General features: G+C 48.3%; 1 protein-coding gene across 3 annotated transcripts in view; it reads left to right on the top strand.

Moving 5' to 3' along the window:
- Sipa1l2 (signal induced proliferation associated 1 like 2) overlaps nt 1-16,525 on the top strand; it is a 157,442-nt gene that overhangs the window by 43,880 nt on the left and 97,037 nt on the right. For 2 of the 3 annotated variants that reach the window (XM_050147015.1, XM_050147013.1), the window contains exon 2: nt 5,047-5,105. The exons of the other annotated variant lie outside the window; for it this stretch is intronic. The gene's annotated coding sequence lies outside the window, so the exon portion shown is untranslated. The remainder of the gene's footprint in view (nt 1-5,046; nt 5,106-16,525) is intronic. 3 annotated transcript variants of the gene reach the window in all.

A 16,525-nucleotide genomic window follows, 5' to 3' on the forward strand; every position in this document is an offset into this window, starting at 1 on the left:
CAAATATGCTTCATCCTCTTCATTCTCCGCTGACTTGGTAAGCACCACTTCAGGTTTACTCTCTAGGGTGCCCAGGCTGAACACGTTCAGGGCATTGTAGAGTCGGAGCTCTGATCAGCCGCTGCCCAGAGCACAGCACAGCAAGGCTCTTCCTGTGCTGCACTTGACCATGGGTGGTCCAGGGTTGGAGCAGAACTCAGCTCTTAAGATAATGAGTATGAATGGTATCTTTTCGTTTCTTATGTTTTGCTTGTCTATAAGCAAGTGCTAAAGCAAGCTAGCAGATGATTATACAACATCTGTGCAGGCCCAGTCAGGGGTCTTTGTTGTGTCTGGGTGGGGATGCCTGCACTCCGTACTTCCTGACATGGAACATCCTATGCATGAGCCTGCGTCCCTTTACTGAAGTGTTTTACAGGCCAGGTGCAGGAGATGCTGCTTCTGCAGGTGCTGCAATGACCTCTCCCTACTCCACCCTGTGCCAAAGCAAGTGTGAAGAGCAACTGTCTGGGTATGAGAATGAGAGTGGTCGAATAGGGAGCTGGGCAAACAGGGGGTAGGAAGGCTGTCAGGCCTGAGCTGGCTGCCTTGCCTACACATTTGGTTTTTGTGGTCATTATGGGATAGAGCTTTGTGGCATTACTATAGCAGGAATCTATTAGTTCTGAGGTTTTCCTTATTCATTTTGCTGTGGTAAATGCTGATAGGCAGAGGATTTCCTGTATCACATATGGTAATGATAGTAATTTATTTTTATTATTAATTCCCAAAATTCACAAAGAAGAATTAATAAATTTAGAGGGAGAGGATGAAAATACTGAATTCACTGCAGTGGCATTAGCTAATGACTTTTGAGGGTAAGAAGCTCCCCGGTTATGTTTATTCATTTTTACCAACTATTTGTTGATTGCCTGTTACACCTTAGGCTCTTGCCTATCAAGAACTCACTGTTGAATGCAACAGACATAAAATAAATCATGTAAGAGACTGAAAATTGAAGCAGAAAGTACCGTGTCCTTAGGGTACAGTGGGGAACAGGGGCACCTGGAAGCTCTATAGTGGTGTTCTCTCCTGGAGATGTCAGAGAAGTGGATAGTGGGGACCTTTGAAGCCATGGAAGATGCTGCATAGAACCGAGAGGGCCCTGTGAGGTGTAGGGCTAAGAGAATGCCTTATGAGCCGCCTGTGAGCTCATCTTGGACTGAAAGAGTGCCCTGTGAGGTGAGAGACGGGGCTGAGATGAGTGTCATGTGAGGCGAGGAGCTCGCTCCAGAGCTGAAAGGACGCTCCTTATGAGGTACGAGAGATGATCCAAATCTCTGATGTTTCCCTATTAATCCTAGACGCGTTGAGACGGGAGTGGCGGGTCTGACAGAGCATCTGCCCGGTGAATACCTTCCCCACAGTGTCTGGATGATGGTGGGCAGGCCTCTCTGCTGCCCTCTACTCCACAGCCTTTCCTTTGCCCTGTGGCGTCTTCCAGCCAAATATGTCTTCCTCTTTTCCAGGGAGGAGTATCCCATGAGAAATTTCTTTTGGTGCCATCTGAGGTCACTTGGATTCTTTCCGTGGGAAGCCTGGCTTCCTGCACTAGGCAGTGAAATTCTGGTGCCAAGAATTACTCTTGGTGTGGAGAGCACATAGGTCTGCATGTGGGTGCTAGATGTGCTACATAAGTATTTGTTGAATATTGACTACTTCAAGGGGTCTCTGTGTCCAGTGTCTCTTCCTTTCCTGAGTAACTGGAAAAGAACCAGAGTAAGGATATGTCCTTAAGCCACCCAAGTTGCAGTATTGTTCACATTGGGAATCCACAAGGTTCTAACCTGCCACAGTACACAAACAAACGTACGTGTGTGTGTGTGTGTGTGTGTGTGTGTGTGTGTGTGTGTGTGCCAGCCTGGGTGAGTGGTCAGCATGTTAAGCACACACCATCATCTGGAGCCTTAGTGTCCAAAGCACATTTCCAGGAAGGGTGATGTCATCTAATGTCCATGTACTAAAGTCCCCTGAGACCAGTAGCTCTAGTGAGGATGATCTGCACCTAGCACTAAACTGTTCATATTCTCAACTTGTCTTCTGAGGTGTGAGGGCTTTGGAGGCTCATGAGGACTGGGCTGGTGTCCACTGCTGCCTGTTCATGTCATTTCTCAGGTTGGTGAAGGGCATGAGGTGGCCATGCCCAGTTGCATAGGATGCTGAGGAGGAAAAGGTGACCCTTTTATTGACTGTCAAATCTTTTGGGCCATGGGCAGAGAAGGACAGGACATGGTTTGGCATGCCTGGTTTTGCCTTAGAGAGATCTCGGTTTATCAACAAAGAATTATCATTTCATGTTTTTTTTTTGTTGTTGTTGTTTAATTTTATTTTTTATGAAGCAAGGTCTGTTGAATGGCTTGGGGTCCAGCAGTTCCAACAGGAGCACCCCACCATGCCTGCCTTTTCCCTTGGGTCCTGAGCTCAGGTCCTCCTGTTTGCACAGCACACACTTCACCTGCGGAGCCATCGCCCCAGCCCCAGGGATTTTCCTGTTACAATAAAACAACAAAAACAGAACACAAGCTGGGTGGTGGTGCTACACACCTATAATCCCCACACCCAGGATGCAGACGCAGAGGCAGGTGGATCTCTGTTAGTTCGAGGCCAGCCTGGTCTACAGAGTGAGTTTCAAGAGAGCCAGGGCTACATAGTGAAATCCTGCCTAGAAAAAAACAAAACAAAACATAACATAACACAACATAACATAACCTTCCTTGGGTGCTGGCTTTCCCCGATTGCCAACGCGGTTGTCTTCCTACCAGTTGGAGGAAGAGCTAGATGGAATGACTGTATGTCAGTGCTGGATGCACTTCTCAGAAGCCCCTTCTTCAGGAAACCTGCTGGTAGGAACAGGGTGTGGGGGAGGGGCGTGTCTGCATGGTTGATTTCTGTGTGGAGCATCTTGTGGTGTGTCTCAGCACAGACAGAGGAATGCAGACCTTCCTGCCCCCCTTTTGTGTCCCAGCTCATGGCAGTTGCTGGAGAAGAAAGATCTGCTGAAAACTCAGTTTTCCACCCCCATCTCACCTCCTGGAGAGCCCAGACAGCCCTCGCCTCATTAAGCCACCTGTGAAGGAGGAAGTACAGACAGGCTCCAGAGCCTCCATTGCTACATGGAGAATCTGTGGCTTCCTTTCCTGCCCGTAAACAAAAGCAGTCAGCTGAAAGAGTGGGCATTGCTTATTGCGGGATGCTTGCTGCGTCAGAGGAAGGAAAAGCACTTTTCCAGAATGTTCATTGTGTAGGGCATCTCACTATAAACTACAGAAAACAGTAACGCAGGAGGGCAGACGTGAAACTGACTATAAGCAGTAGAATTTTGTAGACGTAACTTTGTATTTATGTCGGGTTTTATAGTGTATGCATTTGAGAACAGAACCCTCCTTAGAGGAAAATGGAATCTTGATTGCTGAGAAATATTGATGCTTCACAGATGCCTCTCTTCCAAATTCTGATCATACTGTGTTCGCAAGAGACACGTGTCGTTTGCAGTGCAGTAATGACTCCCACATAGGTCTCCCTGGTGACTGCTCAGTGTGTCACACGTAGCTTCCCTCTTGCTCATCCTCTGTGTCAAAACCTTCACACGCACAGAGTGCTGTGGTCCTGTTGCGGTGCCTAGGAGGTGGGCGCTTGCCTAGTGGCTGCGGTGAGGTGGGTTGGTGAACACTTGACATTACCTAGTTATTTAATGTTAGGATACCTTTGATAAATACTTTGGCTTTGTGGGAGGTTATATTGTGGTGATAGAAGCAGTTTGGCATTATCAAGTAAATTGATATTTATGTAGCCGTGGTGTTTGTCTGTCTGTGGTTTTCTGTAAGACAAGAGTCCCAAACCTGGTAAGGCAGCTTCCTCATCTCTCCTTCCCTCACCCGTCCTGCTTCTGCTTTGCGTCTGCACTGCTCCGGGAGCCCCACGTAAGAGAAATTGTCTCAGCCTTTGTCCCTTTGTGACCCGTGTATCTTACTTAGCAACCCTCAACATTCATCCATAATGGAGCAGATGTCAGAATTTCCTTCCTCCCTGAGGCCGAATAGAATTCCATTGTATGAATGGGCCTCATTTGTTTATTAGGCCATCAATGGACACTTGGGCCGGCTCCAATGTCCGCCTGTGGGAAAGAGAGCTTCTGTTAACCTGGGCTGACACATAACCTGGTCCTCAACCTGTGGGTCACGGCCCCTTTGGAAGGATCAACAGCCCCCTTTCAGTGGCTCACCTAAGACCATCAGAAAGCACAAATATTTACCTTATGATTTATAGCCGTAGCAAGATTACAGTTACAAAGTAGCAACAGAAATAATTTTATGTTGTGGAGGGGGAGTCACCAACACGAGGAATGGTACTAAAGGGTCTCAGCATTAGGAAGACCGAGAACCACTGCTCTAGAGCCTGCTTCAGTTCTTTGGGGTGCAAATCCAGGATCCCATGGCAAGACTGAGGAACCCACTGCCTGGGCTTCTGATTGTATAGCTCCAGTTCCAGAGAACCCAACACCCTTGGCTGCCTCCAGGGTCACTGTATGCTTGTGGTGCGCATACAGGTAGGCAGCACACTCAGACACGTGTAATAAGTCCTTACAAGTATTTCTTGAAACGATAGTACAGAAGGGGTGTTGTAAAAACTGGCAATAAACCTTTTGCCTTCTGTTATAAACAATGTTTTTCAAAAATAACTCCTCCAAGGCAAGAGTAGCAGTGTGCAGCTGTCTGCGTTTGCAGATCTCCATGCCTGGATGCAGAGCAGACAGCTGGCTTCTTTTACCTGCTCCTTTGGTCAACCTTTGACACTATCACGTGTCAACCTCAGGAAGCTCCATTACAGGCTGTGAGAGGAGGGAGGGGAAGGAAAAAGATAAGATAATGCTTTTGTGCCGTTGACGAACCTGATCTAACCTCCTGGGGTCCCCGGAAGGAGCTCGGGTCCCAGGGATTCTGCTTGCACCGAACGCTACTTATGAAATTTCCCTCAGGAATCTGATCAGGTCTCTTTCTTCTTCTGCAGGTTCTTGCTGTAGTCTGTGTGAGCTCCAGGCTCTGCACCAGAGGCTGCGGTCTTTCTAGGTAAGCTGCTGCAGGCTGCCATGCAGACCCGGTTACCCTCCACAGCTGGGTCCCAGTAATGGTTCTTTGGAAAGGCTGTGTTCTTTCTCAGTGTATTGGATGTTGTGGGTGTTTTCACTTGCAGCAGATGTGGAGAGCAGGGTTGGTGGGGTTCACATAGGCTCCTTTGAACTTTGGAGTTGCCTAAATGGGGAGATGGGGAGAACTGCTTCTAACCAAGTTTCTGATGAGTTCCTGTGGGTGTCTGTGTTATGTGTATGAGGGTCTGCATTTTATAATCAGCTTGTACAAGTCTACACAAAGAGTGTTCCATAAGTAAGAGAGACTCAAGTGAGCATATTGTGGGCAAAGGGCTGCTTACCCGTCCTGGAGGACACAGGACATGGTGGGGCATGCTAGGAGGAGCTGTTCGGAGTCAGCTGGATGAGGCAGAGAGGACAGATCATCAGCTAACTCTTTCAGCCTGGAGTCAAGGCTGCACCGTCCCCTTCCAGCCGGAAATGAGATAGATCTGTGAGGAGCCTGTCGGGGGTGGCCACCTCGCATACAAGGCTTCTAACCTATGTCAAACCAGTTCCCATTCTCCCGTGTCCTGCCTCACACGTATGTGCACACCTCCACCCACACGAGTGTGCTTTCTGCCTTTGCCCCAAAGAACTTAAGTGTCTGTTTCCTAGGAATAAAAGAACTGTGTGCATTTGGGTCACAGTGGTTCAGTTATCAACCTTGAATTACTTAGTACCGATTCATTTATACTCCCATCTGTTATCAGCAACCCAGGTTTTTCATCATTTGTCCCAGAGTGCCCTTCATGGCATAATCCACCTCCATACAGTGTCCAGTCCAGGGCTTTCTCCGTGCACAGGGCTAGTGCATGAGGCTCATGTGTGGGGAGACTATGGAAGTCTGTGCGGAGAGAAGTGAATGCCGAGGGTTGGAGGCAGAGGGACAGGGTGGCTTCTCTGACACAGCTGTGTTCCCTCCTGATGGGAGCCGGAAGACTGTCCATTTCCTCTGCTCAGGGAAGCACTTGAGCCTGAGTGAGTTCTGCTGTGGAAACAAGACTGCAGGGAGGTGCGGAGCTTTCAAGCACAGGAAATAGCGGGAGGAAAGACCCTTGCCTTCCTTCCAGTGCTGTGGACTCCTCCTGCTGGGTGACAAGTCAGCTGTCAACGCCAGGTGGACACAGATGAGGACCCTCTGGCATTTCCTCACCTTGGAGAGCTGTGGGAAGCAGCTGTGCCTGGGTTTCTCCAGCCTGCAGGGTGTCCAGGGTGTCTTTCTAGACCGAGGCTTAGTGGGCGGGTAACCATGGGGAGTAGTGTCCTAAGCAGGTCCTACAGTGTGCTCAGGTGAGCGGCTCTGATACTGCTAGCGGTTTTAGGCATCTGTATTGTGTCAGAAGTCATAGTTTATATCAGTATATAAAGATATTATTTCATGCAACCCAGAAACACGAACGAGACAATGTCCCCGTGTGGAAGCGCTCTCCTAAGGAGATCGGCGCCCACAGACTTCCTGGAAATCTAGTCACGTGTACAGCCCAGGTCCATTTAGAAAGTGGAACCACCTGGGTGTGGTTCTGCGACCTTTGATCTCAGAACTCAGAAGCAGAGGCAGGTGGAAATCTGTGAGTTCAAGGCCACCCAGAGCTGTTGGTACCCACCCATCCCACCCCCAAAGGAATTAATAGCTCAGTGGGCGAAGGCATTTGCCCTGCAAGCCTGCCAACCTGAGTTTAGTTTCCAGAAAGCACATGGTGGAAGGAAAGAACTGACTCCCACAGATTTTCCTCTCATCTCCACAGGTACGCAGTGGTACATGTGTGTCTCTGCCTGGCCAGTACACACGTATGTACACACCTGCAAACCCGTGGAAGGTGCCGTCCTGCTGTGTACCAGACGGGCAGTGTGCTTCACTTTGGGAGTGTTTACAGTCCTGCTATAAAGACGTCCTTCTGTGTATCCCCTTAGTGAAAAGCCGCTGAATTGGCTCTTAGTTTCTGAATGCGAAGGCTGGGCTCTGTCACAGAACACATTGTAATTTCATAAGCTGTTTCCTTTCTCTGGCTTGTTTGTTTATGTGGCGCGTTTGTTTGGTGGCAATGGTAGTGGAAGGTTTCGTGAAGGAGGCATTCACCGAGGAACAATGGGGAGCGCTCAGACTTTGATTCCTTAGTGAAATAACTGTTTTTGTTCTGTGGAGCTTGTCTCTGTTAATTAACCGTGTGTCTGAGAGCGGTTGGGAGAATCCACCACAGCTTGAGTCACCCCGCCCAGGCGCTCCTGCCTCCTGCTTTCTCTGGGCCAGGTTCTTGGAGATCTTGGGGCTTTTGATTTCCTCCACACCTGCCTGGCCACTGTGAAGGGCTGTTAGGGAGATGTGAAGAGAGAGACAGAGCATGCACCACGGCGTGGGAACCATAGAAGTGGATCTGCTGATGAAAGTCTTTGTTTATATTAAACACAGTGGGGTTAGCAGCTGTCTTTGCCCAGAGTCTATTTCTATGTACCCCATTGTGTCCTTCTGCTAGAGAAGACGCCAAAGCCCCAGGATGAGGGAAGGGTTGTTCTGGCTGGAGGAACTCGGGTCTGGTGCTAGGGCTGTCTACTTTGAGCCATTTTGGCTCTGGATATCTGTAAACAAATATATTAGTACACGGACTTTGGTGGCGGCACATACCTGTACTCTTAGCATTCAAGAGGCTTTGGCAAGAGGATTGTGAATTCAGGAACAGGCTGGACTACATATGGACACATTGTCAGAGAGAGAGAGAGACAGAGAGAAACAGACCCACGTACACATGAGCATACACCTCAAAAGTGAACTTGACGGAACCTAATTTAGTGAGAGGAAAGTTAGTGTTAGCATGGCGGCGGCAGCCTTTGCCACCAGACCCTCCGCAACATTAATTTATTTAACCTTGGGCAGTTTGCCTGAACTGATTTTTTTTTTTTTTTTTTTTTTTTGGTTTGGTGCACCCAGGGCCTTGCCTTATGCTTGGTAGACATTGTGTGCTTCACTTTCCATATAAGCAAATTGCATTGAAGAGCCCCACCCTAGTCAGTAGCCTCTGGGAGGGGCAGGTCTGGGTGAAGCTGGGAGCCTCCCTGTCCTGCCAGGAAGCAGTGTTTATAGGTGGGCTGTGGGAGCATCTCCTTTGGTGATCTCTGCTGCTGGACCTAAGACTGGGCGGTCACGTCCAGCTTGGAGAAATAACCATACAACAGTCTCAAGCTTTCTGTCAGATTTTATTAACGGGACACTTACTGCACCAATATAGCTGCTACTTAACTATTTTTTTTCTGAAGAAAAATTTAGCTGGATTGATTGTTGGTAGCATGCTTATGACCTGTTATGTCCATGAAGCATAATCACTCTGTTTTGAAGGGCCTCCAGCAAGAATTGAATCTGAGCCAGATGGGACTGGCCATGGGCAGGCAGCACAAGGGATCCTGAATGATGTCTTCCATCATGGAAGAGATGGCGTGCATTTTATGGCCTCCTTCTGTTCCACGCCTGCCAACCAGTACATTTTCCATTCTGCTGGTGGGTAGCTACAGCCGGTTATAGCCGCTTGGTCTCTAGGTTGCCTGTGTTATCTCTGCACTTTTTCGCTTTAGGGTTTAATAGCTGGGAGCCTGCTAAGCTTCAAGGTACAATACCAGAAGCTGAGTCTGGCTCAGAAGTGACCTAAGATAATCGTGGCTCTGGACCTGCAAGCATTCCCCATTGATGGGGCTGTTATTGGTAGTGTTAGGGTCAGCGCCTGAGCCCTGGCAGCCCTAACAGCCTCGGCTCAGCTGCTCTCCTCAATAGACCACTTAGAGGGACAAGTGACAGTGAAAAGCCAAGAAAGGAGATTTATTCAGTGTGGCCACACTGAGAAGAGGAGTCCAGATGTCCAGTGACCCCTCCCCAAACTTCCATTCTTCAGAGTTCTGACAGGGGCTTAGGTTGAATAGGGGATAAGAGGTGTGCATAGCTAAGCAGTGCTGGTCCAGGTGTGGTCCCGCCTGTCACCATTGTCTCTGCTCCAGTCTGTCCTGCACGGTGGTCTGCTGGGTTGTCAGACTGGATGACATCTTTTCCTGGGAGTCGAGCTCTTCCTCGGACTGGCACCAGGCATCAGCCTTTGCCTTCATGAGCTGGGACATGGGAGGTGGACACAGATGTCTGCAGAGCAGGGCAGTCACAGGAGCAGGATCTCTCCTGGGCGTGGGTTTAGCCATCTGCAGCTTCTCTGCTGCGGTGTGTCCTCTTCAGAGAGCTTCAGCACACAGTCACTTTCACATCTTGAGCTGGCCCTGTGTCCACAGTAAAACTTCATGGCAAGGATTCGAGCAGTGTATTAAAAGAGAAAATGTGACTGTTGAGTCAGAGTCAGGCTTGGAGGAGGTTGAATGTGGCTTTTAAGTTTTCCGGGTGCTGTCTGTTCTGTCCAGTTGTGCACTCCACAAGGGCGCTTGGCTTCCTGGTTGTATAGACCATGAGGCTTCAACCTTCACAATGGTTCACTCTAGACTGGTGTGTGTGTGTGTGTGTGTGTGTGTGCGCCTGCCCATGCCATGTCTATATGCAGGTGCACATGCGTATATATCCATGTGGAGGACAGAGCACCCTCAAATGTTATTCCTGAGGTGCCTTCCACCTTGTTTTTTTTTTTTTTTTTTTTTTTTTTTTTTTTTTTTTTTTTTTTTTTTTTTTTTTTTTAGATGGAGTCTCTCACTAGCTCAGAGAGAGACTCACTTTAGCAACAAACTTGTTGGCCATTGAACCCCATAGACCCACCTGTCACTGTCTCCCCGAGCACTAAGTTTAGGACTGTGTACATCTGTGCTGGATTTTTTTTTTAACATGTGTTCTTGAGATCAAACTCAGGTAGGTCCTCATGCTTGCATGGTAAGCACTTTACCCACTGAGCCCCAGACTCAAAGGTGATTTTATTGCCTGCTTTGGTGGCTAGAGCAATGGACCTAGCTGTGTCAGGATCTCTATGTTGCCTTAAACTCTTAGCTGCCCACTCAAGAAACTTTTTCAAAGAGTTAATTGGATGTAAATTATGTCCTATATGTATTGGAGGAGGGAACTCATGCTGCAGTGCACGTGTGGCGGTCAGACGACAGCTTGTACTGTCACTTTCTCCCTCCACCTTTCCATGGGTTCTAGGGATGCAGCTTTGCTCACTAGGCCTTGCAAGCACCTTTACCTGCGGAGCCATCTTGCTGCTAAGAAACTTGAAAATCCTGGTGTTTGATATTTAGGAGCGGGCTCAACAGTGAGTTACCAACATCTGGGTGACTTCTGGAGGCAGTGGAAGTGGAGAAGCTGCTTTGGTGCAAGGGAAAATGAACATGGACAACAGTAATTGTCAGAATGTAGACATCACGTTTAAGGCCACTTCAAGGGACAAGAAAGTTCTCTTTAGTGGCCAAGAATAAGTGATGTCATGGGTCCATTAGCAGCCTGCCCTCTCATCTTCATGGGAAGGGTATAAGGGCTGAGGTGGTTCACCCTGTGCTCCAAGGACACAGAGTCTGGGGGAGTATCCAGGGAGGAAGGCAGCCAGCTCCTAGAGCCTGGTGCAGAGGGAGCTCCATCCTGCCCTCCTCTCCCCACCCTTTGTCTATTGTGTGAAGCTTAGCTTGCAGGCTTTACTCTCCTGAGCTGCCTGCCTGGGAGCCACACTATTTTTAGGCACTACTCCACACAATAGGTTTATAAAAAGGCTATTGAACCTTTTGAGGCTGCTGTGTTCTGTCTGACAAGGCTGAGTTACGAGCAGGTTTCCCGCCTCACTCTTTAGGCGTGTAGGATTTTCTCTTCTTCATCTTCTTTCTTCTTCTTCTTCTTCCTTCTTCTTCTTCTTCCTTGGAAGTCACCAGAGTGACTTGGAGATTGGGGTTTGGCAGTCTTGACAGGCGGGGCCAGTGTCTGCAGGGCCCTCCTGTGCCTTCTCCAGCTCCGCTTCATAGGTGTTGGTTGAAGTTGCAATTTTTTTATTTTTCCTCCTTTTCCTTTTAAAACGTGCTAAAATATGCACAGTTAGTGCTGCTGGGAAAAGTGAACGGGGAGGTGTTTTCTCTCTGAGTTTTTTGTGTCTTGAGTTGTTTTCTCCAAGGAAGGGATCCCCTTGTCTGGGCCTGAATGACCAATCAGGAATGTAAGCACTGTTTGTTACTTTGTGTTGTTTTTAAAAGCCCACTTAGGCAAGGTCTATAACCAGCTCGGTTGGCAGCATGCTTGCCTGAGCATGAACGAGGCCTTGGATTCTGTCCCTCACGCCACACAAGCCAGGGTGGTGACCTAGGTCTAATCCCAGCACTTGGGAAGCAGAGGCAGGAAGATGACAAGTTCATCCTTGGTGGCAGTGTGCTCAAAGTCAGCCTGGTTTTTATGAGACCCTGCCGGAACAGAATCAATAGGAAGAAGAGAAAAAGCAATTGGATCTTGTTAGTTTCTTATTTTAGCTCTGAATTAGTTTGTTCATCAGGATGGAAGAACTGACTTGCCATCCCTGAAATGGAAAAACAAAACAACACACACACACCTCTTAAAACCTGATGCTCTCGTGTGCCCACAGGATAGATTGGTCATTTCTTTCCCTTGGTATCTCTCAATAAAGATGCTATACCAAGCAATTTGCTGGACTTGTGCTGTGCAGTTGACTTTTTCAAATGCACAACTTCATGGAGACCATTCTCAAACTAGTTTTCTTCTAGGCAGCTAACCAAGTGAGGATTTTCTTAGCATTCCGTGTAGGGGTTGGGAGGTTTGCAGTTGTGTGATGACCTTGCAGTGCTTGCAGAGGGGGGTTAGAACCACCTCTGGCTGGCCGTTACATTTGTGTAATTCTCCTGGCATTGGGAGATGCTCCTGGGATGTCAGTCACCGTCAAGACAAGTGTGCAACTTGGTTGAGGGCGACACTTAAGTTCACCTGGCCCCTGAGCCGCCCTTCCATTTACCTTCTCCAGTGTCTCTCATTGTCCACTTGTCAGTGACCTGGCTGGCAGCCAGTTGGCACTGATGCTTCGCTCAGGGCTCCTCGGGTGTTTGGCTCTATGGAAGCTGTTTAGTGATTTTAAACAGCATCTCTGCTCATAGATCCATTGTCAAGGTCACTGCACACAGCATCCTGTATCCCCTTCCCTGTTACCTCTGATGTTGATTCAGTAGTCATAGGGTGGGACCCGGAAGATGAAATTTCCACCAGGCCCTCCTGAGGGAGTTGTCCATGTGGACCATCAGTGGTTGAACCATAAAAACCTAGATAACAAATAACTTACCCAGGGTAAGAAAGGTCAACCCCATTCATTCCTCTTTGTCCGTACCTGTTCGCAGTGCAGAGTGCCTGCCCTACAGGCTTCTTAGGTTGCTCACCCAGATGGAGGAGATGGCTTTGCTTGTCGATATTTTCTGTTGCTGGAGGAGTCAGGTGACACAGGGTCATTGTGTAGATTGCATGTCCCACCAGCCCCAGACTACTCTCTTTCCATGGAGCTGGTCTTCCTCCTGGGGAATGGGAGCTGGGAATATGCCTAAATGAAAGGACTCTTCATACAAGTGAGCAGGGATGTTTCCCCTACAACACCTGTGGGTCTTGATCCCTTTAGCAAACCTCTGTCTCCAAAAATATTTACAATATGATTCATAACAGTAGCAAAATTACAGTTATGAAGTAGCAATGAAGATAATTTTATGGTTGGGGATCACCACAACATGAGGAACTGTATTAAAGGGTCACAGCGTGAGGAAGGTTGAGAACCACTATCCTAGAAGATTCATTAATGACCGAGGGGGTCTATATAGTCCAATGGTTGAGAAACTTTTGAAGGGTCTTATTTGGCCAAATAAGTCACTCTAATAGCCAAGTTACCAGTTTCTGGCTGTCTTCCTGGTGTCATGCTTGTAGCTAGTACGTTCAGGTGAAGGGTCTATGGTACAAGTTGGAAAATGGCATTGCAGCCATCATACTGTTACCCATATAAGAACAGAGACCTGCGTGTGTGTGTGTGTGTGGTGTATGTATATATTCATGTGACTATGTGCACATGTGTGCATGCATGAACATTTGGAGGTAAGGGTTTATGCCATGTGTCTTCCTTGATAAGTCTCCAGCTTCTCTTTTGAGAGACAGTCTCTCACTGAGTCTGGAGCCCGTTGGTTAGTCTAGGGTCGCTGACCCTAAGCTCCAGGATCTGTCATTGCTGGGATTAGAGACGTGGGTGCTGGGGACACAACTCAGATCTGTGTTTTCCACGGCAGGCACTTTACCCACGGAGCTATCACAAGCCTTTGGTTTAGTTTTTTTTTTTTTAATCGAGACAGGGTTTCTCTGTAGCTTTGGTGCCTGTCCTGGAACTAGCTCTTGTAGACCAGGCTGGCCTCGAACTCCCAGAGACCCGCCTTGGTTTAGTTTTTTAAATGCAAACTGAATTTCTTTCCTGGAAGACAAAGTTTATTAAAGGGGATGCTGGTACCTGGTGGTTGAGCTCTGCAGAGGGGAAAATGTTGATTCGGCCTGGCGGATTCCCGGTGGCATCTTCATACTCCCAGGGGCCAGCAGCAGGCAAGTTGGCTTTGGCTCCCTGCTGGGCTGGGAGAACTACTTTCTGGGGTCCCCTGGGTAAGTTCAGACACTCTGCTACTTTATATAATTGCAGTCGGTCCCCCACCCACCATGGGATGAAGACCCTGGAGTGTGAAATTAACACATCAAGTGAATTTGATATTGCAGTAGCCTTGGGCTGGTTTTTGCAAATTAAATTTTGCAGAAATTAGCGTGAGCCTTGCAAAGGCGCATTGATTTAATGCCATCGACATTGAGCTACTTCTTTGCGCTTCTACCTCGAGATGGAGAAGATGATTTCATGCTAGGATAATGAAGGACCCTGGCTGTGTAAATTTTCTGTTTGGTGAAAAATGCCATGGGCTGAAAAGGATTGCCCAAGTCAAACTCCACCCCATTCCGCACACATTTAAAGATAACATGAATATAAAGGCTGAGGAGGTGCAGCAGCCAGGAGAAATGACTTTTCCAGAGACTTTCATTAACTGAACTTCAGAAAAAAAAAAGTTGATTTTTCTTTCTGAGGTGGATCTGCATCTCATTATAGTCAAACTCACCATCCCGGCAGAATGCCAATGCCTGCATAGAAATTCAAAGTATAGAGAGGGTTGCTCGGGCACCTGGAGCCCAAAGCAGGAGTCAGCTGTGCCATGGCCTTAGGGCTGAGCTGCCTATCCAGTAGTTCAGAGTCTCTTTCTGTCTGGATGCCAAAACTTGCTCTTTGGCCATGTCCCATGCGGGTGCTCCAGGTCCCTGTCTTGGCTTGTCATGTGTGGGTGTATGTGTGGACGCCAGAGATCAACTATGGGTTTTCTCACTGTTTAACATTTTAAAAAATTGAGTATGTTTGTGTGTATGCTTATGCAATGTACCAGGTGTCTGCAGGGACCAGAGGAGGGTGGTGTTGGATTCCCTGAAACTGGAATTACAGTTGTGAGCTGCATGTTATAGGTGTGGAAATTGAACCCAGGTCCTCTGGGAGAGCCTCCTCAGGACATGACAGGTGTGGTAGCACCTGGGTTTTTATTGGGTGCTGAGAATCTGAACTCTGGTCTTCATGCTTCAGTGGTAAGCCCTTTACCAACTGAGCCATTGCCCCGCTTCTCTGACCCTTTTCTGGCATTACTGTTACTGTTAATTAGGATATGTGCTTAACTTCCAGGGTGGAGGCTTTTGTTGTTTTCAGTTTGAATCCCAGTGGCTCATCCCTCCTTCTAGGTCCTGTGGTGGGGAGGAGCGCAGGTAACTTTCCAGGGAGGGTTCTGTTTGCTCAGTGTGGCTGTGGCATGTCCGTTTCCAGGGCCTGCTCCCCATGCCAGCACTGCCCTGCTGGTGTAGAACTGTGATTCACATAGAAAACCTGCATCAGATACTTGAATTTGTTATTTTGTCTGTGGATTGGAGATGTGGCTGTGGTCAGGCAGGTACCAGGTGACTCTTGCCCTCTTGAACAGTTCTTGGCAATAATTTATCTAGCTGGCCTTCTTTGTGTTAGGCGGGTAAGAAAATACAGCCAGGAATAGAGTTCTCAGATTTCCTAGTCCTTGCTTCAGCGAGGCAGACAGGTGTGTCAGTTGGTAATGGTACCATTGGGTTGGTCCCTTGAGCACTGAAGAGAAGAGAGCTGGGGCTCTCTGAGGCCTGCGACAAAGACGGCAGCTGAGAGGACTCATTCCTGGAGAACAGGAAAGTTAGTGAAGACTGGACTTGGCTAATGTGGGTGGAAGAGGGAGCAAGGCCCATGTAGGGCCTGACTGTAGTGGCCTTAGGGGGCTGAAGGTCACTTTTGTGAAACTGTGACACAAGCCACTTACAGAGAAAGGATTTTTTTTCCTGGCTTATGGGTATAGAGCATTTCAGCCTGTGGTTCCTTGGCCTCGAAACTGCTTGTCTATTTCCCGGCCACCCAGACCCAAATAATAACATAGAAACTATGTTAATTACAACACTGCTTGGCCAATAGCTTAGGCTTCTTATTAAGTAACTCTTACATCTTAAATTAGCCCATTCCTATTATTTTATACTTTTCCATGAGACTCATGGTTTACCATTAAGGTTCCAGGGTGTCTGTCTCCTGACTCCACCTTCTTTTCTCCTCCACCTCTGCTTTGATTTCCCGCCTTGCTCTATTCTGCACTGCCATGGGCCCAAGCAGTTTCTTTATTCACTAACCAATAAAAGCAACACATATACAGAAGGATTTCCCACACTGCTCATGTACCTGGGTAAACATCATGGTGTGGGGGGGGAAGATTCTCACCTGGTGGTGGACAGGAAACAGAGAAAGGAAATTACAAGGAACTTGGTCTGACCTTCAGAGTCACCCCCCCCCCACCCAGTGACCTGTGTCCTCCAATGAGGCTTCACCTCCTGGTTAGCACCTGGAGCTAGGGACCAGGTGTTTAATACGTGAACCTCCGAGGGCATTTTAATCCGTAGCAAACCCCTGACTTCAGCACGAATTTGAAGTTTGCCTGCTGAGGAAAAATGTGCACGTCAGTAGACTGTGGAGGCCCCTGCTGCCCCTGGGGATCTCAGACGGCCCAGGCTCTGTCCCCAGTGCGTCCCTACACGGGTTTTAGGACAGGTCCTAGTGAGCTCTGTTAGCTGTCGTCCGCACTCCTCCTGATGGCACCGCTGTATGTAGCTCTCTCGGCTGCACCTTTGTCTTTGCCAGGGTTTTTACTCCTGTGACAAACACTGACCAAAGCACGCTGGGGAGGAAAGGGTTTATTTTTATTTGGCTTTTATATCCTGAATCATGGTTCATTGTTGGAAGCCAAGACAGGAAATCAAACAGCATGGGAACCTGGAGGCAGGAGCTGACGCAGAGGCCATGGAGAGGAGCT

The sequence above is a fragment of the Alexandromys fortis genome, unplaced genomic scaffold, assembly GCF_014885135.2.
Source record: "Alexandromys fortis isolate MF-2015 unplaced genomic scaffold, M_Fortis_MF-2015_v1.1 scaffold_12, whole genome shotgun sequence".
NCBI lineage: Eukaryota > Metazoa > Chordata > Mammalia > Rodentia > Cricetidae > Alexandromys > Alexandromys fortis.